Here is a 23,909-nt window from a genome sequence, read left to right on the forward strand (position 1 = left end):
TTCTTATACTTGGCATTCAGAAACAAGAACGCACCATGACTTCACATGAATTGAAGTGTGCACAATGTGCACAGGGCATTCCACGTTTGTGCCATTTGGTTTGGAGGACCTGGTCAGATGGTAGCACATTTAACCTCACATTCCCACATCTCTCTATTCCCAAGCCCCAGGCCGCAGACCGGTACCAGTCTGTGGGCCATTTGGTACTGGTCTGCAGGGAGAGAATAAATGACTTACATAATTTCTGTTTTATTTATACTTAAGTCTGAACGACGTTTTATTTTTAAATAATGACCAGATTCTTTCTGTTACATCCGTCTAAGACTCATTCTTGACGCTTCTCTCGGTCACATGATCCATTTATCCGTCCCACACTAAAGGCCGCTCCATGAAAATATTTTATGACACTAAACCGGTCCCTGGGGACCACTGCCCTAGGGGACACAGCAACAGCAGCACAGAGTTATGTTGTTTTGTCATTAGTGTTCTGTTTCATTTTATCCTCCCCAGATCATAGCAACTTTCTACAAGCAAGTGTGTGACTTTTTAAGCCAGAAGGTCACTTATAGGTCACGAGGTCAGCATAATTCCTGCCTGATCCCACCGTCTTTGGGTCAAGTGCATGTACTGAATCTAAGTCAGTGGGGTGCGTTTATTATGGGGAAAATCCTAAAGCTTCAGTTGCAGGGGTTTGCAGTTTAAAATGTTAAACCAAACCTTTGAGAGCCCTTGGTAAATTCTGGAGAGATAACTCATGTACAGTGAGGCTCACCCTGCTGAGCTGGGTCCCTGTTGTGAGCTCCAGTGCTGAGGCACTGTTACTTACTCTCTGTCTCATCGGGTGGCACCTACCTTGCCCAGGGATCCTCTCTGATGTCACCCTTGGTTCCCTCTCTCTCCCATTCAAATCCAATCACCTGTGACTGCGTCTCCTAAATTCTTCCTGGCTCATTTTCCTTTTCCTTCTTCCTGCAACCACTGGCTCAGCTAAATTGTACTTGCTGTGGTTGGTTTCAGGTGACCCATGAGTCTCCCGTGCTCAGTGTTCCAAAGGCTTCGTCGTATGGAACAATATACCTAGAGGTCACTGCATTCTGAATTCTGTGCAGCGAGGATACTAGGATGGAAACACTCATCTGAATCTGGCCTCTTCAGTGGATGGTGTGACTCTCTCTGGCTCGACCTAGTAACAGGGACTTCCTTAACTGGTACCAGGATCCCTGCTTCCTACACTTGGGGGCATGAAGGTAAGTCTTTCTCTTCCTAGAGTGGATCCCACGCCTCATTTTAAAATTTTTCTTCAATGTACTTCTATAGGAAGTGCCAAGAACTTACCTCGTTGTTTTTATCCTATGTCTAATTTGCATATCTCAGTTCCAGGTGTCTGCTCATCCCTGGCCAGGCCCCAAATTGGAAAGAGTCTCTCAGTTTCTCCCCAAAATCTAGTTTCACAAGTATAGTAATAAAAACTTCAGAAGTTTTTCTTTACATAAAAGACAGGGGTTCTTATGCATCAATGTCACTCCATTAAATTTCATTCCTAAAAATAAAAAAGCAGCAGCAGAAGAAGGACATGGGAGAAAGGGCTGAGGACTGCAGCTTATTTCCTGCAGGGCAAAGCTGACTCCTTACTATCATCCCCCCCCATGTGCTTTGAGGGGCCCAGAGTGCCACCGGGTCCATCCCTATGTGTCACAGAGCCTGATGTCCATATCAGACTTTTTTCCTATTATTTTATCTCTTGCTATAGATCTATTCAGATTTTCTATTCTTTCTTAAGTCAATTTCTTTAGATCATCTTTCTCTATGTAGAATTTGTCTATTTTATCTAGGTTATCCAAGTTGTTGAACAGCATGCAACTGTTCATGATATTCCCTTATATTCCTTTTTGTTTCTGTAAGGTCAATAATAATGTTCTCACTTTCATTTCTTTTCTTTTTCTTTTTTAAGATTTATGTATTGATTTTATAGAGAGAGGAGGAAGGTGGAGCAGGAAGTATTAACTCATAGTTGCTTCACTTTATTTGTTCATTGATTGCTGGTCTACTTGCCTTTACTGGGCAAGCCCCGGGATTCAAACCAGCGACCTTAACATTCCAAATCAATGCGTTATCCACTGAACCACCACAGGCTTGGCCCCACTTTCACTTCTGATATTATTTGTATCTCTCTTTTTTTCTTAATCTTGCTAAAGGTTTGTCAATGTTCATTTTTTCTAAGAACCAGCTTTCAGGTTCACTGATTCTTCCTACTGTTTTTATTTTTATTTATTTGTGTTTAAGAGAGAGAGAGAGGCAAGGAGACAGAGACAGGAACATGGAGCTGTTCTTGTATGCGCCCTGACCAGGGAATTGACCAAGCAACCCCCACGCTCCAGGAAAAGGCTCCAACAGAGCTATCTGGCCAAGACTTCATTTCTTTTTATTTTCTGAGATACAGAGAGAGGTAGTGAAGAGAGAGGGGAGGGAGAAGTGAGGCATTCATTTATTGTTCCACTCAGTCGTGTACTCATCGCCTGCTTCTTGTGTGTGTCCTGACCATGGATCGAACTTGCCACCTTCTCGTTTCGGGGTGATGCTCTTTCTATTTTGTTCAACTTTATTGAAGAATACTTGATAAATACATAGAGTTGTTTATATTTAAAGTGCACAATGTGAAGTTGATATACATGGAATGATTACCAAGAACAAGATAACTAAGTTACTGATTTAAAATGAGCCGCCTAATTACTGGAGAGGGAACTTGGAACTGAGATGCAAAGTTTGATTTTAGAATTCCAATTACAGGACCTGGCTGGTTGGCTCAGTGGTAGAGCGTCGGCCTGGCATGCAGGAGTCCCGGGTTAGATTCCCGGCTAGGATACACAGGAGAAGCGCCCATCTCCTTCTCCACCCCTCCCCTCTCCCTCCTGTCTGTCTGTCTCTTTCCCTCCTGCAGGCAAGTTCCATTGTGCAATGTTGGCCAGGGCACTGAGGATGGCTCTATGGCCTCTGCCTCAGGCGCTAGAATGGCTCTGGTTGCAACAGAGCTACGCCCCAGATGGGAAGAGCATCGCCCCCTGGTGGACATGCCTGGTGGACCCCAGTCAGGCACATGCGGGGGTCTGTCTGACTGCCTCCCCATTTCCAACTTCAGAAAAATACAAAAAAACCGCACAAAAACCCAACAACAAATAAAAACAAACAGCAGAGATGAAGTGATCTCGATAGCTTTTGGCTAGAGACACTGCTGTGCCTTACTGTAGAATCTTTTGATGACTACAGTGATATGATGTATGTGGAGCTGTTGTTAATGTTAAAGCTAAAGGTGATAAGATAGCAATATGGACTACTGACTGTGAAAACAGAGAAGCTGTTGAACATATAGGGAGGGTATACAAGGAAAGGTTAGGACTTCCTCCAAAGACAGTGATTGGTTATCAGTCCCACACAGTCCCCATCAGCTTCAGAACACACCTTGCTCACTTCATAGTAGCCACCTGAGGCAGTAAGTATTGTGTAGATAAATAGAGTAATATCAAAAGAATAAGATAATAAAGTATAAAGAGTTAAATATTAATACTTACTAGCTATTTTTAAGTAATAAGCATGTATAAAAGAAAATCTATGTGGATTTGACTCTCCACATTAAGAAAATGAAACTAAATGTAGTTTACCTGACTTCCTTCTGCTCCCCTGTCCATCTTTCCACGGTCGGTGTGCTCAGACTCCTGAGCTCATCAGTGTGGGTTGCTATAAGTGGCTGCATTTACAGTGTGTGTCACTGGCCGCTCCAGCCCTCCCTCTTGAGCCTCCAGCTGCACGTGTGGCTGGGACTCCCACTGCACCCAACAAGGATGCCGGCTATTGGTCCTGCCGCCTTGTCTTCACACCCCCTGGCCTGGCACTTGCTCAAGACCCCATCTTCCGGCTCTGTGTCCTGCACAGCCTTCTTCCATCTGTCCTGTGCTGTTTCTCCCTTTTCCACAACTGTCCTCATGAGAAATCCAAACACCCTTCCGCAGTTGGCCGGTGGCTCCTGGTTTAGCGGCTGCGGCCATCACTCCAGCCTCCACTCTTGCTGATTCTCGCTGAGATGGACCTGGGCTTGGAAAAAGGCCTAGGGCATGCTCTCTCAGCTCCAGGACGCTGAGTGTGGCTTCCCCTCCTGGGACCACCACCTGCCCCAACTGAGCTCTGCGTCTCCCTTCCACAGAAATAACCAGGTCATTGTGTACTCGCCTGTTATATTCCCATCTCCCTGGGAAGCTAAATATGTATGTGTGGGCACTGAGTCTTGTGCCTAATTCCAGTTTCTGGTACACGGTACTCAGCAAATAGCTGCTGAGAAAACTCACCGTGTGGCTTTAGGTATGGGCAAAATAAGGTCATAGACTGACTGCAGGCTTTGCAGCAAGGTGTGTCTTGGTTGTGAATTTTGAAAAACATGTTTCTTTTTGTTTTTGGTAGTTCTGATGTGAGTGTATAGAGTAAGGTAAAAGTATGTATGTCACTAGTATAGAAAAGATTTGAGTATCAACTCTTTTATAACCTAAAATTTTCAAAACAAATATCTTCAATTTTAAATAAGATCCTGATTAAGTGGGTTTATATGTTGTAAAATGTAACATCACAGTATATTTTGCTTCTGGCACACATTAATAGTTGAAGTAATATACACATATAGATATATAGGTTTTATCCAATGTTGATTGATTAAATGATTTACTGTTTCCTTTATTGTTTCTGTAAATCATTATAGATTTATTTTAAGAAAACAATGCAGAAAATTCAAATAAACAAAACTTAGTGATATACCGCCATTCAGAGATAATTTTCAAAACATCTCTCTATGCATAGATGATTTTACATATATACTTTTGTTTCATAAAATGTTGAAATCGACTTATCAATATAGAAAACATACCCTCAGTTTAATCTATATATCAAGAAATACGTCACCTGGTGTGAAAGAAGAAATGGTCTCCTACTCTCTTCTTTCCTTACATTTCTTACCGTCAGGACCAGCTTTTACCAATAAATTGAAATTGTCCAATCAAAAGGTATTTCATGAGCATTTAATGGGGATAGAAAGAGGGAAGTAAATTATGCCCTCCATGTGAGTGTGAGGATTTGCTGTGACTCTTGAAAAGATGGGCACCCACAGAGAGTTGGTGAACACGTGTATGTATCAGACTGTGTTCATCCTCTGCCCAGTGGGTCAGGAGGCTCCCCTCAGAGAAGGAGAACTGGAACCACGGCCAGGTTCAGGCAGCTTTGTCCTGTCCGCCCCTTGGTGTTGCATGTGGTTTTGACCATTTTTCCCTTTATTCGAATACCTACAATATGTTTTTTTTCGATACGACCTGGTCAGTGCACCAAAATGCAAGACAACTAGCAAAACAAGTATTATTTGAACAGAAATAATAAGATATGTTAATACTTACAAGGAATTTCTTGATAGCCATTTTCTAATGCACGAAAATAGTTCACGAATTGTACAGTGGGAATTGTACATATTTCTGATACACCCATATTTGAAAATAACCTATAAGTAACCTAACAAAAGTAAAAATTTCTTACTCAAGCATTTCTTGTGTTTCTCTGTGTTACATTTCTTATACTTGGCATTCAGAAACAAGAATGCACCATGACTTCACATTAATTGAGGTGTGCACACTATGCACTGGGCTTTCCCCATTTTTGCCATTTTGTTTGGAGACCTGGTCAGATGGTAGCACATTTAACCTCACATTCCCACATCTCTCTATTCCCTAGGGCAGTGGTCCCCAACCCCCGGCCACGGACTGGTACCAGTCCTTGGGCCTTTTGGTACCGTTCCACAGAGAGAGAATAAATAACTTACATTATTTCCGTTTTATTTATACCTAAGTCTGAACGATGTTTTATTCTTAAAAAATGACCAGATTCCCTGTGTTACATCCGTCTAAGACTCACTCTTGACACTTGTCTCGGTCACGTGATCCATTTATTCGTCCCTCACTGAAGGCTGGTCCGTGAAAATATTGTCTGACATTAAACCGGTCAGTGGTGACCACTGCCCTAGGGTACAGAGCAACATCACCACAGAGCTATGTTGTTTTGTCATTAATGTTCTGTTTCATTTTATCCTCCCCAGATCATAGCAACATTGTACAAGCAAGTGTGTCTATTTAAGCCAGGAGGTCACTTCAAGGTTGCCATGTGAGCATAATTCCTGCCTGATCCCACCATCTTTGGGTCAAGAGCATGTACTGAATCTAAGTCAGAAGGGTGTGTTTATTATGAGGAAAATCGTAAAGCCTCAGTTGCAGGGGTTTGCAGTTTAAAAAGTTAAACCAAACCTTTGAGAGCCCTTGGTAAATTCTGGAGAGAGAACTCATGTACAGTGAGGCTCACCCTGGTGAGCTGTGTCCTTGGTGTGAGCTCCAGTGCTGAGGCACTGTTACTTACTCTCTGTCTCAGCGGTTGGCACCTACCATGCCCAGGGATCCTCTCTGATGTCAGCCTTGGTTCCCTCTCTCTCCCATTCAAATCCAATCACCTGTGACTGCGTCTCCTAAATTTTTTCTTCTCATTTTCCTTTTCCTTCTTCCTGCAACCACTGGCTCAGCCAAATTGTCCTTGCTGTGGTTGGTTTCCCGGTGACCCATGAGTCTCCCGTGCTCAGTGTTCCAAAGGCTTCTGTCCTATGGAACAATATAGCTAGAGGTCACTGCATTCTGAGTTCTATGCACCTAGGATACTAGGATGCAAACACTCATCTGAAACTGGCTTCTTCAGTGGGTGGTGGGACTCTCTCTGGCTCGACCTAGTAACAGGGACTTCCTTAACTGGTACCAGGATCCCCGCTTCCTACACTTGGGGGCATGAAAGTAAGTCTTTCCCTTGCTGGAGTGGATCCCAAGCCTCATTTTAAAATTTTCCTTTAATTTCTATAGGAAGTGCGAAGAACTTACCCCATTGTTTTTCTCCTGTGTCTAATTTGAATATCTCAGTCCCAGTTGTCTGCTCATCCATGGCCAGCCCCAAAATTGAAAAGAGCCTCTTAGTATCTCCCCAAAATCCAGTCCCACAAGTATATTCATAAAAACTTTAGAAATTTTTCTTTACATAAAAGACAAGGGTTCTTATGCATCAGTGTCACTTCATTAAATTTAATTCCTAAAAAAAAAAAATAAAATGGAGGAGATACTTGAGGGTGCGGGGAGGTCAACGAATGAGTCGTTGATGATTTTAAATAGTGGGTGGGATTTACGGATGTTGGTCATTATTCTTATAGTTGAAATACAACAGTGATTTTTCATGTCATAAGTCATGGGTAGAGGCCATGTAGGAATTATGATGACATATATTGCGTTTATCTTAAGTATCATTTTTGTAGTTAGGTTTTTGGGGGTTTTTTCTAAACCTTCACCAATTTACAGAGAATTGGGTCTGATTGTGAGTGGAGGGGTGGGTTGTGGTACTGTGATTAGTTTTGATGGGCCATTTTTAGGTCTCATGGTGTTTTTGATTTATTTAGGGGGAATGTTGGTGGTTTTTGGTTATACTATGGCTACAGCAACTGAGCAGTATCCAGAGGTATTGGTATCTAATAAAATGGTCTTAGGTTCTCTTATTGCAGGTTTACTTATAGAGGCGGGGTTAGTTGCTAGTGTAATTGAGAATGAGGGTGTTGAGTTGGAGGTAATTTTAAAGTTTAATGACATAGGGGATTGGGTGATTTATGATACAGGCGATGCTGGTTTTTTTAGTAAAGAGATTATAGGTGTTGTGGGGTTGTATATCTATGGGACTTGGTTAGTAGTAGTTACAGGGTGGTCCTTGCTTATTGGGGTTGTAGCAATTATGGAGATTACTCATGGAAATTAAATATGAGTATAGTAGGGCTAGGGTGATGAGGAAAGAGAGGAAATATAGTTTGACCAGGCCTTTTTGGTTAGATACCGTAGTAGAAGATTTTATATGTATATTTGAGATTGATTTTGGTAGGAGTATGTCTAGTCAGATTTGGTCTAATAGAAGGGAGGCGGATTTCTGGCTTGTTGTAAGGCTTATTAGTGGTTGGAGGCGGTGTATGATGGTGGGAAAGTAGCCTAAGAAGTTTGAGAATTTAATTATGCTTGAGGGCTTTTTGAACTTTAGGTTGTAGGTGATTTGGTTTAGTTCTAGGGCTATTATAAATCCTGTTAGGGTTACTCCTAGGGCTATAAGTTTTAGGTAGAGAGGTATTGTTATTTGTGGGGTAGTGGTTGGGGGGATGCTGTTCGATAGTAGGAATCCTGCGAAAATGCTTCCAATTAACAGGCGCTTGATAGAATTAATTAGGAGTGGGTTGTTCTCGTTAATTAGGATAAGGGTGGGAAATCGTGGTTGTCCTAGAAGAGCAAAGAAAATAATTTGCGTGCTGTAAACAGCTGTGAGGGAAGTGGCTAGGAGGGTTAGTAGTAGGGCTCAGGCGTTGGTATATGAGATACTGGCTGCTTCGATAATAAGGTCTTTAGAATAAAAGCCCCTTAGGAAGGGGGTGCCTGTTAGGGCAAGGCTTCCGATGACTAAGGCGGTGGTGGTGAAGGTTAGGGTCTTGAATAGGCCCTCCATTTTTCGGATGTCTTGTTCGTCACCTAAGCTATGGATGATTGATCCGGAGCATATAAATAGCATGGCTTTGAATAATGCATGGGTGCAGATGTGGAGGAATGCTAAGTGGGGCTGATTAATTCCAATAGTTACTATTATTAAGCCTAGCTGACTGGAGGTGGAAAAGGCAACGATTTTTTTAATGTCATTTTGGGTATGGGCACAGATTGCTGTAAATAAGGCTGTGATAGCTCCTAGGCATAGGACTATCGTTTGTACTAGTTTGTTGTTTTCTATTAGGGGGTAAAATCGAATCAATAGGAATACTCCTGCAACAACTATAGTACTTGAGTGCAGTAGGGCAGAAACAGGTGTGGGGCCTTCCATGGCGGAGGGGAGTCATGGGTGGAGTCCAAATTGGGCGGATTTTCCAGTGGCAGCTAGGAGCAGAGCTATTAGTGGGAAGTTTGTATTTTCTAGGTTTAGTGCAAAGATCTGTTGAAGTTCTCATGTATTGAAGTTGATTATAAATCATGCTATAGAAGCGATAAAGCCAATGTCCCCAATTCGGTTATATAGGATTGCTTAGAGGGCAGCGGTGTTGGCGTCTGCGCGGCCAAATCATCATCCGATGAGTAAAAAAGATATAATTCCTACCCCTTCCCAGCCGACGAAAAGCTGAAACAGGTTGTTGGCTATCACTAGAATTATTATTGTAATTAGAAATATTAGTAGATACTTAAGGAAGTGGTCGATATTTGGGTCTGAGTGTATATATCATATTGAGAATTCTATAATAGACCAGGTGAGGAATAGTCCTACTGGTATAAATAATATAGAGAAGTAGTCGAATTTGAAGCTGAGGGTTAGTTTGATTGTTTGGATTGTAATTCAGTGTCAGTTCGATATTACTATTTCTTGGTGGGAGCTGATAAATAATAGGGTTGGGATTAGGCTGGCTGCGAAGGAATATGAGACTATAGTCTTGAGGTAGTTTGGGTAATTTGGCTTTTTATCTAGGTTGAGGGCTGTTGCTATAATAGGTATAGTTAGTAGAAGTAGTGCTAGTATAATAGATATATTAAATAGGTTTATTACTTTTATTTGGAGTTGCACCAATTTTTTGGCTCCTAAGACCAACGGATAACTACTATCCTTTAAAAGTTTGAAAAAGCTGTGGTTTTAGGCGCGGTAGCATGAGTTAGCAGTTCTTTCATAATTCTTTGGTAAATAAGGGGGTTTAGATCCTATTACTAGATTCACAATCTAGGGTTTTTATTAAACTATATTTACAGTATAATTTACCCAGAATGATTTTTGGATTAATTGATAGGAGGAGTAGGGGTATTAGGTGTATTGCTATTAGTGTATTTTCTCGTGTGTAGTTGGGCTTGATATTATTAATGTGATGAGTATGTTTACCTCGTTGAGTTATGATTAGTATATACAAGAGTAAAGAGCGGTGATAATAATGTTTAGTCCTATAAGGATAATAAACATATTTGATCAGGAGAATGTTGCTATGACTACAAATAGTTCTCCAATTAAATTAATAGTAGGGGGGAGGGCTAGGTTTGTGAGGCTTGCTAAAAGTCATCAGGAGGCTATAAGTGGTAAAATAGTCTGTAGGCCGAGTGCTAGGATTATAGTTCGACTATGGATTTGCTCGTAATTGGAATTGGCCAGGCAGAATAGTATAGAGGTGGTTAGTCCGTGGCCAATTGTCGGGAGCCAATCCACTAATGCTGGCTAACTAGGTCACAGCAGGAGAAGATCCACAACTGCTGATTGACAAGTCACAGCAAAAGAAGATCGATGGCTACTGGTTGATAGAGTCACCGCAGTGAAGACCAACAGCTGCGGGTTGACAAAGTCACCACAAAGGAAAGGCACAACAATACTTCCCCCTTTAATCTTTTGAATTAATCTGGCCTTATGTTCCCCCCTTTTCTGGGTGTGTGCTATTATTTATGGCACAGGGATAATAGTACCGTGCTTTCCCTGTATATTTGTAGTAATTTCTTTGGAAATGAGACAGAAGGTGTAAGTTCCACAGAAAAGCCTGTAAGCCCCTTGAACTGGGCTCATAAACATAAGAGGCTGGCCATGATATCCCTCATAAAGGGTTAAGTTTGTAGGAGAATTTCTTTTTATTAATCATGTTAGAAAGAATAAAGTTAGAACTTAACTAGTGTATAAATATAGTTAATAAATAAAGTTTAACTAGACATTAGAATCTTAGGTAAGGTGTAGTGGAGTGGCCTGTTGCGTGGCCGTGGATGGGAGTGCAGCTGGCAAGTAAAGAATGTTTGGTTAAAAAACTTGTTTTGTCACTGAAGGCAGTTGCTGGGCTTTTCTCAGTAAAACATTCTCATGAGATTTTTGTATTTTCCAAGAATAAGGAGAGGAATGTGGTGGGATTCATAGCAGCAATAGCAATTAATGCCTTCTGATATTATGTTGCTACTAGCTATCTTGCAGGTGCACTCTATATCTTTAAGTAAAAGTTACTCTTAATGCTATGTTAGTTTCTTAAATAGCAAGCCTTTTTTAGTCTTGTGAAAATAGAATTAGGACACTACATGAACTCAAGGCTATTTGCCTGAGCAAGCGGTGGTCCTTTGCTAGTCCTTGATGATTTCGTCTGCTATCTTTTTCTGCACCCTTGACTCACAACAACAGTAAAATAGAGTTATTAATTAGTACTAATCTTTTAGAAGTTTGTACCAATATTGTTGTTAATATTCAAGTTATTGTATAACTGTACTTTGAATGACTTACCACCTGACTTGTAGCTTATAGATATGAATTAACTGTTATCTGGAAATATGTAACCATAGTGAAACTAAAACAATGATGTATTCAAAATACCATGTGATTGTAACTTAGTGTGTGTGCATAAAAAGTAAAGTTAGATCAGCCATTCGCAGAGATGCCTGGCAGTAAATGCTAACCAGAGAATAAAGAGAAAGAAAAGAATTCTGCTCTCTCACTCGATTTCGCCGATGCCGTCTCTTCCTGTGGGACCCCTGGATTCCTTCCGGGGCTGGACCCCGGCAGGCAATTATTAAAGCAGTAGCTCCTATATAGCTTCATGGGAACTGGATGAGAATGGCTACAATCACCAGGGCCATATGACTTACTAATGAGTAGGCAATTAGTGATTTTAGGTCTGTTTGATGTAAACAGATTGAGCTTGTTATGATTATGCCCCATAGTGAAAGCATTATAAACGGGTATGCCATATTGCTTGTGAGTGGGTTGAGAAGGGTTGTAATTCGTAGCATTCCATAGCCCCCTAGTTTTAGTAGTACTGCGGCAAGAACTATAGATCCTGCAATAGGGGTTTCTATGTGTGCTTTGGGGAGTCAGAGGTGGAGTCCGTAGAGGGGTATTTTTACTATAAATGCCAGCATGCAGGCCAGTCATAAAAGAGAGTTGCCTCAGGAGTTTTGTAGGGGGTTGGCCCAATATTATAGTAATAAGAAATTTAATGATCCTGTGGTGTTTTGGATGTATGTGAGTGCTACTAACAGGGGGAGGGAGCCTACTAGAGTATAAAACAAAAAATAGAGTCCAGCATTGAGATGCTCTGCCTGTCTGCCTCAGCGGGTGATAATGATGAGGGTTGGTACTAGGGTAGCCTCAAATAGAATATAAAATAAAATTAGTTCTGTGGCAGTGAAAGTTATGATTAAGAATGTTTGTAATAGGATGAGTATAGTAATATATAATTTTTTCCGTGTTGCAGACTCTTTTGTCAAGTGAAACTGGCTGGCAATAATTATCAGGGGCAGGAGTCATGTTGTTAGGAGGAGGAGGGGTATTGACAGGGAGTCAGAGAAGAATTTTAGGGATAGGTTTAGGGTATTGTCGCTGAATTGATTAATCAGAGGTAGGCACAATAGGCTAATTAACAGGCTGTGTATTGTAGTATTAATTCATACTCTATTAGTTTTGGACAACCATGTGAGGGGGATGAGTATAACTGTTGGTATAATAATTTTTAGCATTGTAATAAATTTAGGTTTTGTACGTGGTCAACGCCATAAGTGTTAGATACTATAACTAGCAGGGATAGACCTAGAGCTGCTTCGCAGGCAGCAAACACTAGAAGAATAATAGGTAATATGCTGGCGAGGGTTAGATGAGAGTTTAGAATAGTTATGGCAATTATTACAAATAGTGATAGTATTATGCCCTCTAAACATAGTAGTGAGGATATTATGTGGGAGCGGTATATTAGTAGGCCGACCAGGGAAATTGTAAAGGCTAATATTGTGTTCATATAGGTCAAGGACATTTAATAGTTATGGACAAGACCATAGTTTAGTGAGTCGAAATCACTTGTTTTGTTTTAAACTAACTATTATTATTCGGCTCATTCTAATCCTTCTTGAGATCACTCGTAGGCTAGACTAATAGCTAATAGGGAAATAAGAAATAGGGATATAATGAGTATGGTGGGGAGGTTGTTAGTTTGAGTGGCTCATGGGAGGGGTAGAAGGAGGGCAATTTCTAGGTCAAATAATAGGAAAGTGATGGCTACTAGGAAGAATTTTATAGAGAAGGGTAGTCGTGCGGATCCTATAGGGTCAAATCCACATTCATATGGGCTAGATTTTTCTGCATAAGTATTGGTTTGGGGGAGTCAGAATGCGATAATTACTAAGAGAGTAGCTAGAAGGGTGTTAATGAAAATAGAGATTAGTACGTTTATTACTCTTTTTCGGAGTTGTTACCGAATCTAACTGATTGGAAGTCAGTTGTACTAGTTAATACTAAAAGAGTATGAACCTCATCAGTAAATAGAAACATACAGGAATAGTCAAACTACATCAACGAAATGTCAATATCAGGCTGCGGCTTCAAATCCGAAATGATGAGTTGATGTGAAGTGGAATTTTAGTTGTCGTAATAAGCATACGATTAAGAATGTAGAGCCAATAATTACGTGCAGTCCGTGGAATCCGGTGGCTATAAAGAATGTAGAACCATAAACACCATCGGAGATGGTGAAAGAAGTTTCGTAGTATTCAGTGGCTTGAAGTAGTGTGAAATACAGGCCTAGGCAGATTGTGATAAATAGGCTTTGGATTATATGTTTGCGATTGCCTTCTATTAGACTATGGTGGGCTCAGGTGATTGACACGCCAGAGGCCAGTAGAACAGATGTATTTAGTAGGGGGACGTCTAAGGGGTTTAGAGGGGTGATGCCTGCGGGAGGTCAATATCCACCCAATTCTGGGGTGGGGGCTAGGCTTGAGTGATAAAAGGCTCAAAAGAAACCTGCGAAGAAAAATACTTCTGAGACAATAAACAGGATTATTCCATAGCGAAGTCCTTTTTGAACAACGGGCGTATGGTGGCCTTGGAACGTTCCTTCTCGGACGACATCACGTCATCATTGATATATTGTTAAGAGGTTTGTTGTCAGGCCTAGTAATAGAAGGGGCGTTGAGTTAAAGTGGAATCATATAATTAACCCTGAGGTTAATAGTAGTGCAGATAAGGCTCCTGTAAGAGGCCAAGGGCTGGGGTTTACTATGTGATATGCGTGGGTTTGGTGGGTCATTAGGCATTATCATGTAAGTATAGGCTGATTAGGAGTGTAAAGACGTAAGCTTGGATGAGGGCTACGGCAAATTCTAGGATAGTCAATAAAATAAGAATAATGAATGTGACTAGTGCAGTTGCAGTGCTAATGCTTATAAGTGCTAGGGTTGCTCCTCCAATGAGGTGAATTAAGAGGTGCCCTGCGGTGATATTTGCTGTTAATCGAACTGCTAGAGCTATCGGTTGAATAAACAGGCTAATTGTTTCGATAATAACTAGTATAGGGATAAGGGGAATAGGAGTACCTTGTGGAAGAAAATGTGCAAGGGAGGCTTTAGTTTTGTATCGAAAGCCAAGGATTACTGTGCCTGCTCATAGTGGAATAGCCATTCCTAGGTTTATTGACAGTTGAGTAGTAGGTGTAAAAGAGTGGGGTAGGAGACCGAGTAAATTTGTAGACCCAATAAATATAATTAGTGATATTAGTATAAGGGTTCAGGTTTGTCCTTTTTGACTGTGGATTGCCATCATTTGTTTTGATGTTAGGTGGAGGAGTCATCGTTGAATTACAATTAGTCGATTCGCAACCAGGCGGCTTGAGGAAGGAAATAGAATAGTGGGAAATATAATAATTAGAACAACAATAGGTAGTCCTATTATTGTAGGGGTAATGAAAGAGGCGAATAGATTTTCGTTCATTTTGTTTCTCAAGGGGCTGAATGTTTTAGTGATTTAGTTAAAGAAGGCTCAGGGTTTGTATAATATGTGTGTTTGGAGATTTTTAACTGCATGAAGATAAATAGTGTGATAATTATTGATAAAATTGTGATAAATCATGTAGAAGTATCTAACTGAGGCATGTCATCAAGGAAAGGGTGGGGCTTTCGATCTTCAACTTAAAAGGTTAACGCTGCAGTAGCTTCTTGATGAATTTACAGTATGGATGATGATCATTTTTCAAAATGTTTTAGTGGGACTATTTCAAGTACAATGGGTATAAAACTGTGGTTAGATCCGCAGATTTCGGAACATTGTCCGTAATATAGGCCAGGTCGTGTAGATAGTAGGGTTGTTTGATTTAAGCGTCCTGGAATAGCGTCTGTTTTTAAGCCTAAGGAGGGGACGGCTCAAGAGTGTAATACATCTTCTGATGAAATTAACATACGGACGGTAAGTTCTATGGGTAGAACCACTCGGTTATCTACTTCTAGTAAACGGATTTGGCCTGGTGCGAGGTCGGATGTGGGGATTATATAGGAATCAAAGTTTAAATCTTCATAGTCTGTGTATTCATAGCTTCAATATCATTGATGGCCCATAGTTTTAACGGTAATGGAGGGGTTATTAATCTCATCTATTATATAAAGAATTCGGAGGGATGGGAGAGCAATTATAATAAGAATAATGGCTGGCAGGATTGTTCAGATAGTCTCTACCTCTTGGGCATCTATAGTACTCGTGTGGGTTAGTTTAGTGGTTAACATGATTGAGATGATATAGAGGACTAGTGAGCTAATAAGGAATACAATTATTAAAGTATGATCGTGGAAATGTAATAATTCTTCTATAATAGGAGAAGTTGCGTCTTGAAAGCCTGTTTGGAATGGGTATGCCATAGAGGTATATGGGGGTTTCACCCATAATTTAACCTTGACAAAGTTATGTAAATTTTACTAATACCTCTACCATGGAGAAAGACATAGTGGTTATGGTGTTGGCTTGAAACCAATTTAAGGGGGTTCGAATCCTTCCTTTCTTAATTATTTAGTGTTAATGTAAGTGGGTTCTTCAAATGTGTGATAAGGAGGTGGGCAGCCGTGAAGTCACTCAAGGTTTGTGGTTGTTAGTTCTACTAGTGAGACTTCTCGTTTGGAGGCAAATGCTTCTCATACGATGAAAACTATGAGCATTACGGCTGTTAGCGAAATGAAAGAGCCTATCGAAGATACGGTGTTTCATGTAGTGTACGCATCAGGGTAGTCGGAATATCGTCGTGGTATTCCGGATAGACCTAAGAAGTGCTGAGGGAAGAAGGTTATATTAACGCCTACAAATATTACTAAGAAATGGGCTTTAGTTCAGGCGGGGTGCAAGGTGTAACCAGAGAAGAGGGGGAATCAGTGGACAAATCCACCTATGATGGCAAACACCGCTCCTATGGATAGGACGTAGTGAAAATGGGCTACTACATAATAAGTATCATGAAGCACAATGTCTAGGGACGAGTTGGCTAATACAATGCCAGTTAGACCGCCTACGGTGAAAAGGAAAATAAAACCAAGGGCTCATAATATGGCTGGAGATCATTTAATGTTACCTCCATGGAGAGTTGCTAGTCAGCTAAAGACTTTTACACCAGTGGGAATAGCAATAATTATAGTAGCGGATGTAAAGTAGGCGCGTGTGTCAACATCCATTCCTACAGTAAACATGTGGTGGGCTCATACAATGAAACCTAGGAATCCAATAGATATTATGGCTCAAACTATACCTATATAACCAAAAGGTTCTTTTTTTCCTGAGTAGTATGTGACAATATGGGAGATAATTCCAAACCCTGGCAAGATAAGAATATATACTTCGGGGTGGCCAAAAAATCAGAATAGGTGTTGATATAAGATAGGATCTCCTCCCCCGGCAGGGTCGAAAAAGGTTGTGTTTAGGTTTCGGTCTGTTAAAAGTATAGTAATTCCGGCTGCTAGTACAGGGAGTGATAAAAGGAGTAGGACTGCAGTGATTAGGACGGATCAGACGAAAAGGGGTGTTTGATATTGAGATAGGGCGGGAGGTTTCATATTAATAATAGTGGTAATAAAGTTAATTGCCCCTAGAATAGAAGAGACCCCGGCCAAGTGTAATGAGAAAATTGCAAGATCAACCGAAGCACCGGCGTGGGCTAAGTTTCCTGCTAGTGGTGGGTAGACGGTTCATCCAGTGCCAGCACCAGCTTCAACTATAGAAGATGCTAATAGGAGTAGGAAGGAGGGGGGTAGTAGTCAGAAGCTTATATTATTTATACGAGGAAAGGCCATGTCTGGGGCGCCAATTATTAATGGCACTAGTCAGTTTCCGAAGCCGCCAATTATAATGGGTATAACTATAAAGAAAATTATTACGAATGCATGAGCGGTGACTACCACATTATAGATCTGGTCATCACCTAATAAGGCTCCTGGTTGGCCAAGTTCTGCACGAATTAATAGGCTTAGGGCTGTGCCTACTATTCCGGCTCAGGCACCAAATAGAAGATAAAGAGTACCAATATCTTTATGGTTTGTTGAATAAAGTCAACGGGTTACGAACATAGGTAAGATGGCTGAGTAAGCATTAGACTGTAAATCTAAAGACAGAGGTGTGAGTCCTCTTTTTACCAAGCCCTGTGGTGTAATACATATTGAATTGCAAATTCAAAGACGCAGCTTCAATCCTGCCGGGGCTTCTCCCGCCTTTTTTCCCCTACGCGGCGGGAGAAGTAGATTGAAGCCAGTTGTTTAGGGTTTTTAGCTGTTAACTAAAGTTTCGTGGGTTAGAAGCCCATCAATCTAGTAAGGGCTTAGCTTAATTAAAGTAGTTGATTTGCATTCAGCTGATGTAAGGTAGAGTCTTGCAGTCCTTATAAGGGTACAGAAGTTAAATACGTGTTTATTTACTTAGAGCTTTGAAGGCTCTTGGTCTAGTTAACCTAAACTTCTAGTTAAGCAAAGTAATTGCCGGGGCAAGTGGGAGGGTAATCGTTGATAAAATAATAAGTATTGGGAGATATTTTATTTGTTTTTTATTGTTAAATTGCCATTTGATTTTCATGTTATTTATGGTTGGGAATATGGTTAGGGAGGTGGCATATGTTAAGCGTATATAAAAGAAAAGATTAAGTAGTGCGGTAATGGCTATTAATGTGGCTAGGGTAATATTGTTGTTTTTGGTTAATTCTTGGATAATTATTCATTTGGGTAGGAAACCAACTAGAGGGGGGAGGCCTCCTAGTGAGAGTATAATAGTTAAGGTGCTGGAGGTGATTAGGGGTATTTTATTTCATATGTGGGAGAGGGATAAGGTCGTTGTTGCTGAGGTTGCTATAAAGAGTATAAATGTTGTGGTTGTTATTAGAATATATAGGAGGAGGTTGAGTAGTGTTATAGTTGGATTAAATGCTAGGATCGAGGCTATTCATCCTATATGGGCAATTGAGGAGTATGCTAGGATTTTACGGAGTTGAGTTTGGTTTAATCCCCCTCATCCTCCGATTGCAATTGATATTATGGATATAAGTAGAATTAGGTCTAAGTTGATAACGGGGCTGATTACGTAGAGGACTGATAGTGGGGCTAGTTTTTGTCATGTTAACAAGATTAGGCCGGATGAGAGTGAGATGCCTTGTGTAACCTCTGGAACTCAGAAGTGGAGAGGGGCGAGGCCTATTTTTATGGCCATGGCCAGGGTTATGATAATTGATGCTGTTGGGTTTATAAGTTTTGTGAATGTTCATTGGCCTGAATATAATAAATTGATGATAATGGCTAGCATGAGGAGTATAGAGGCGGTGGCTTGTGTTAGAAAATATTTAGTCGCCGCTTCTATTGACCGGGGATTGTACTGTTTTATTAACAGGGGGATAACCGCTAGTATGTTTATTTCGAATCCTATTCAGATTATTAGTCAGTGGGAGCTCATTATTACGATTGTTGTGCCTAAGATAACTGTTAATATAATTATAGTTAGGATAAGGGGATTTATTAGTACGGGAAGGGTATAAACCAACATTTTCGGGGTATGGGCCCGATAGCTTATTTAGCTGACCTTACTTAGAATTTGGTGTAGTGTGGTAGCACGAAGATTTTTGAAGTCTTAGGGGTAGGTTCAAGTCCTATAGTTCTAGAAATAAGGGGGCTTGCACCCCTATTATTTACTCTATCAAAGTAACTCTTTTATCAGACATATTTCTTATGTTTGGGGTGGAATGCCCGCTGTGAGGATTGGCATGGCAACATGTCACATACATAGGGCTAATGTAAGAGGTAGAAAATTTTTTCATAGTAGGTGTATTAGTTGGTCATATCGGAATCGAGGGTATGATGCGCGTACCCATAGGAATGTAATGGTGAGGAGTAATGTTTTGAGGGCGAAGTTGATTGTGTATAATTCTGGTATTAGGGGGCTATGGTAGGCTCCTAGGAAAAGAGTAGTTGTGAGGGTATTTATTATAATAATATTGGCGTATTCAGCTAGGAAAAATAGTGCAAAGGGGCCTGCTGCGTATTCAACGTTGAAGCCGGATACAAGCTCTGACTCTCCTTCAGTTAGATCAAAGGGTGCTCGGTTTGTTTCGGCTAGGGTTGAGATAAATCATATTATGGCTAGAGGTCATGCGGGGATAATTAATCATAGGTGTTCTTGAGTTGTAATTAGGGTAGACAGCGTGAAGGAACCACTTATTAATAATACGGATAAGAGAATGATGGCTAGGGTTACTTCGTAGGAAATGGTTTGTGCTACGGCTCGTAGGGCTCCAATTAGGGCATATTTTGAGTTTGAGGCTCAGCCTGACCATAGGATGGCATATACAGCTAGACTAGATATAGCCAGTATAAATAGGATACCTAAATTTATATTAATAAGGGGATATGGTATGGGAAGAGGGATTCATATGGTTAAAGCTAATGTTAGAGCTAAGATGGGGGCGATGATAAATATTGAGATTGATGATGTTAGGGGTCGGAGGGGTTCCTTGGTGAATAGTTTTACTGCATCTGCGATTGGTTGGAGCAGACCATAGGGTCCAACAACGTTTGGGCCTTTTCGTAGTTGTATATATCCTAATACTTTACGCTCTAGTAAAGTTAAAAATGCTACAGCTAATAGAATGGGTACAATTATTGATAGTAGATTAATTAAGAACATTATATTAGGGAGAGGAGTTGAACCTCTGATTATAAAGGTTTAAGTTTTATGCATTTACCGGACTCTGCCACCCTAATGAACCCTGGTCTTGGGTAATTGACTATATGCGTTGCCAGATTAATATTACAGTATCTGTTAGCTTGAGGGCGCTTAAATGAAGTGGGCCCTGCCTCTCTTGTCCTTTCGTACTGGGGGAGGCCTAGAATAGATAGAAACCGACCTGGATTACTCCGGTCTGAACTCAGATCACGTAGGACTATTAATCGTTGAACAAACGAACCCTTAGTAGCGGCTGCACCACTAGGATGTCCTGATCCAACATCGAGGTCGTAAACCCTATTGTCGATATGGACTCTTGAATAGGATTGCGCTGTTATCCCTAGGGTAACTTGGTCCGTTGATCAATTTTTTTTTGGATCAATAAATGATGATGTTATTTTGACTTGTCGGTCTAAATATTAATCACTCGGAAGTTATGTTTTATTCCGAGGTCACCCCAACCCAAATTGCTAACCTAGGCAGAGTTATGTTAGATCGTGTCGATTGGTATTTATTTTCTTTAGGTTAGTTAATTAAAGCTCCATAGGGTCTTCTCGTCTTATTATATTATCCCTGCCTCTTCACGGGGAGGTCAATTTCACTGATTAGAAGTAAGAGACAGTTGAACCCTCGTGTGGCCATTCATACGAGTCCCTATTTAGGGAACAAGTGATTATGCTACCTTTGCACGGTCAGGATACCGCGGCCGTTAAACTTATGTCACTGGGCAGGCAGTGCCTCTAATACTGGTAAGGCTAGAGGTGATGTTTTTGGTAAACAGGCGGGGTTCATGTTTGCCGAGTTCCTTTTACTTCTTTTAATCTTTCCCTTGGGTGCACGCCTGTGTTGGGTTAACAGATTTTTATATAAGGGTTTTATTTTTAGCATGAGCTTAATGGTTTGTTAACTATCAGTGAAGCATTCGTTCTGATATACACTTGTGCTGGGAGAAAATATTCTTGTTACTCATATTAACAGTATTGCTTCTATTTAATAATAGAATAGTCCAGTTTCGTATTAGGAGTTGTTAGATATGTTTGTTATTAAGATGAGGGAGTTGTTGAGCTTGAACGCTTTCTTAATGGATGGCTGCTTTTAGGCCAACTATGGTACACTAAATAATTACTCTCTAATAAAGGTTGTATCCTAGGCCCAATGGGCTGTACCCCCTTGGGCTATAATATAAATCTACATTAAATTTATTGGATATTTTTAGTAGATTTATACTTGAACTAAAATTCGTTAACTGGACAACCAGCTATCACCAGGCTCGGTTGGTTTGTCGCCTCTATCTAAAGATCTTCTCACTATTTTGCCACATAGATGAGTTTGCCCCATTGGGCTGTCTTTAGATAGCTCGTCTGGTTTCGGGGTATTTAACTTCAGTTCTCTTTGCTAAATTTTTTCTAGTTAAATCATTATGCAAAAGGTAAAAGGGGTAAGCTTTGCTTCTTTCTACTTTTGAGTTGTGGTTCCCTTGCGGTACTTTTTCTATAGCGTCGAATATAATTTCTATCTCCTATACTTTTATTTGTGTAAATGTTTTGTTTTAACTGTGGGTGTTAGTTGAATTTTGCGGGTTCGAGCTAGAACTAGTTCAAAGCAACTCAGTGGTTGTAGTATCTCCCGGGTGTAGGCCGGGTGCTTTATGATTAAGCTATGCTTTGAATTATCCAAGTGCACTTTCCAGTACACTTACCTTGTTACGACTTATCTCCTCTTGCAAATGGAATCTTTCAAATAGGGTTGTTTTAGATTGGAGTTGCTTGAGGAGGGTGACGGGCGGTGTGTGCGTGCTTCATGGCCTATATTCAATTAAGCGCTCTATTCTTAATTTACTGCTAAATCCACCTTCAGCTATATATTTCATTTCATTATAGCATCCGTTTATGTTTATTGTGACCTTTTATAGGGAATGTAGCCCATTTCTTCCCAACCCATAGGTTACACCTTGACCTAACGTTTTTATGTGTAATATTTGTGCTTACTTAGAATCCTTTTTAGGGTTTGCTGAAGATGGCGGTATATAGACTGATTTGGCAAGGGTTGGTGAGGTTTATCGGGGTGTATCGATTACAGAACAGGCTCCTCTAGATGGATATAAAGCACCGCCAAGTCCTTTGAGTTTTAAGCTGTGGCTAGTAGTACTCTGGCGAGCAGTTTTGTTAGTTTAACTTCTTAGGTTTGGGGCCAAGCATAGTGGGGTATCTAATCCCAGTTTGGATCTTAGCTGCCGTGTGGTCAGGCTATTAAAGTCACTTTCGTAGTTTATTTTACAGGGACTAGGGCTTTTTACGGCTTAGTCAGAGTTTAACTTTATTTTGAGTTGTTGCCTTAAACACGCCTTACGCCGGTAGCTATTAATTTGGGTTAATCGTATGACCGCGGTGGCTGGCACGAAATTTACCAACCCTATATTAGTATGGCTTAGTCGAACTTTCGTTCATAGCTTAATTTTTATCACTGCTGTATCCCGTGGGGGTGTGGCTGAGCAAAGTGTTATGGGCTGCATTGGGGCGTGCCTGATACCTGCTCCTTTATTTCATAGTGTTGACTTAGAGGGCATCCTCACTGGAGAGCTGATACTTGCATGTGTAAGTCTACTAATAATTAATAGGAAGGCCAGGACCAAACCTGTGTGTTTATGGGGCTATAGAGCCCATCTAGGCATTTTCAGTGCCTTGCTTTTTTTTTTAAGCTACATTAACTGAGTGGGTGAAAAAAAAAAAATAAAAAGGCGGAGCTAGGGAGATGGCTGTTTAAGGAAAATAAATTCCTTAAAGTACCGCGATGCTATCAAGTAATGGGTGGGTTAATATAGTAAACCGATTAAGTCCATAATAAGCCAGTATAGTTTGATCTTGTTTTTGGTAAGAAAACAATGCACAAAATTAAAATAAACAAAACTTAGTGATATACCGCCATTCAGAGATAATTTTCAAAACATCTCTCCATGCATAGATGACGTTACATAAATATTTTTGTTTAATAAGATGTTGAAATCGACTTATTTATATAGAAAAAAATACCCTCAGTTTACTCTATATATTAAGAAATACGTCACTTGGTGTGAAAGAAGAAATGGTCTCCTACTCTCTTCTTCCCTTAAATTCCTTACCGTCAGGACCAGCTATTACAAGTAAATTGAAATTGTCCAATCAAAAGATACCTCATGAGCATTTAGTGGGGATAGAAAGAGGGGAGTAAAGCATGCCCTCCACGCAGTACGAGGATTTGCTGTGACCTTTGGAAAGACGGGTACCCACAGAAAATTGGTGAACACGTTTATGTATCAGACTGTGTTCGTCCTGTGCCCAGTGGGTCAGGAGGCTCCCCTCGAAGAAGTAGAACTGGAACCACGGCCAGGTTCAGGCAGATTTGTCCTGTCCGCCCCTTAGGGTTGCATGTGGCTTTGAACATCTCTCCCTTTATTTAAATCACTACAATACCTTCTCATTGTTTACAACCTGGTAAAAGTGCACCAAAATGCAAGACAACTAACAGGACCAGTATTATTTAAACTGAAATAATAAATTATGTTAATACTTACAAGGAATTTCTTGATAGCCATTTTCTAATGCATGCAAATAGTTCACAAATTGTAGAGTGGGAATTTTACATTTTTCCAATACACCAGTGTTTCAAAATAAGGTATACATAATCTAACAAAAGAAAAATTTCTATCTCAAGCATTTTCTGTGTTTCTCTGTGTTACATTTCTTGTACTTTGCATTCAGAAACAAGAACACACCATGACTTCACATGAATTGAAGTGTGCACACTGTGCACAGGGCTTTCCACGTTAGTGCCATTTTGTTTGGAGGACCTGGTCAGATGGTAGCACATTCAACCTC

General features: G+C 40.5%; 1 long non-coding RNA gene across 1 annotated transcript in view; it reads right to left on the reverse strand.

Annotated features, from left to right (window-relative positions):
* LOC136406840 (uncharacterized) overlaps positions 1 to 22,895 on the reverse strand; it is a 72,243-nt gene extending 49,348 nt beyond the window's left edge. The window contains exon 1 of the long non-coding RNA XR_010751721.1: positions 20,040 to 22,895. This is a non-coding gene — a long non-coding RNA (uncharacterized lncRNA). The remainder of the gene's footprint in view (positions 1 to 20,039) is intronic.
* Positions 22,896 to 23,909: the final 1,014 nt, after the last annotated feature.

Source organism: Saccopteryx leptura, chromosome 5, assembly GCF_036850995.1.
Source record: "Saccopteryx leptura isolate mSacLep1 chromosome 5, mSacLep1_pri_phased_curated, whole genome shotgun sequence".
Lineage (NCBI taxonomy): Eukaryota > Metazoa > Chordata > Mammalia > Chiroptera > Emballonuridae > Saccopteryx > Saccopteryx leptura.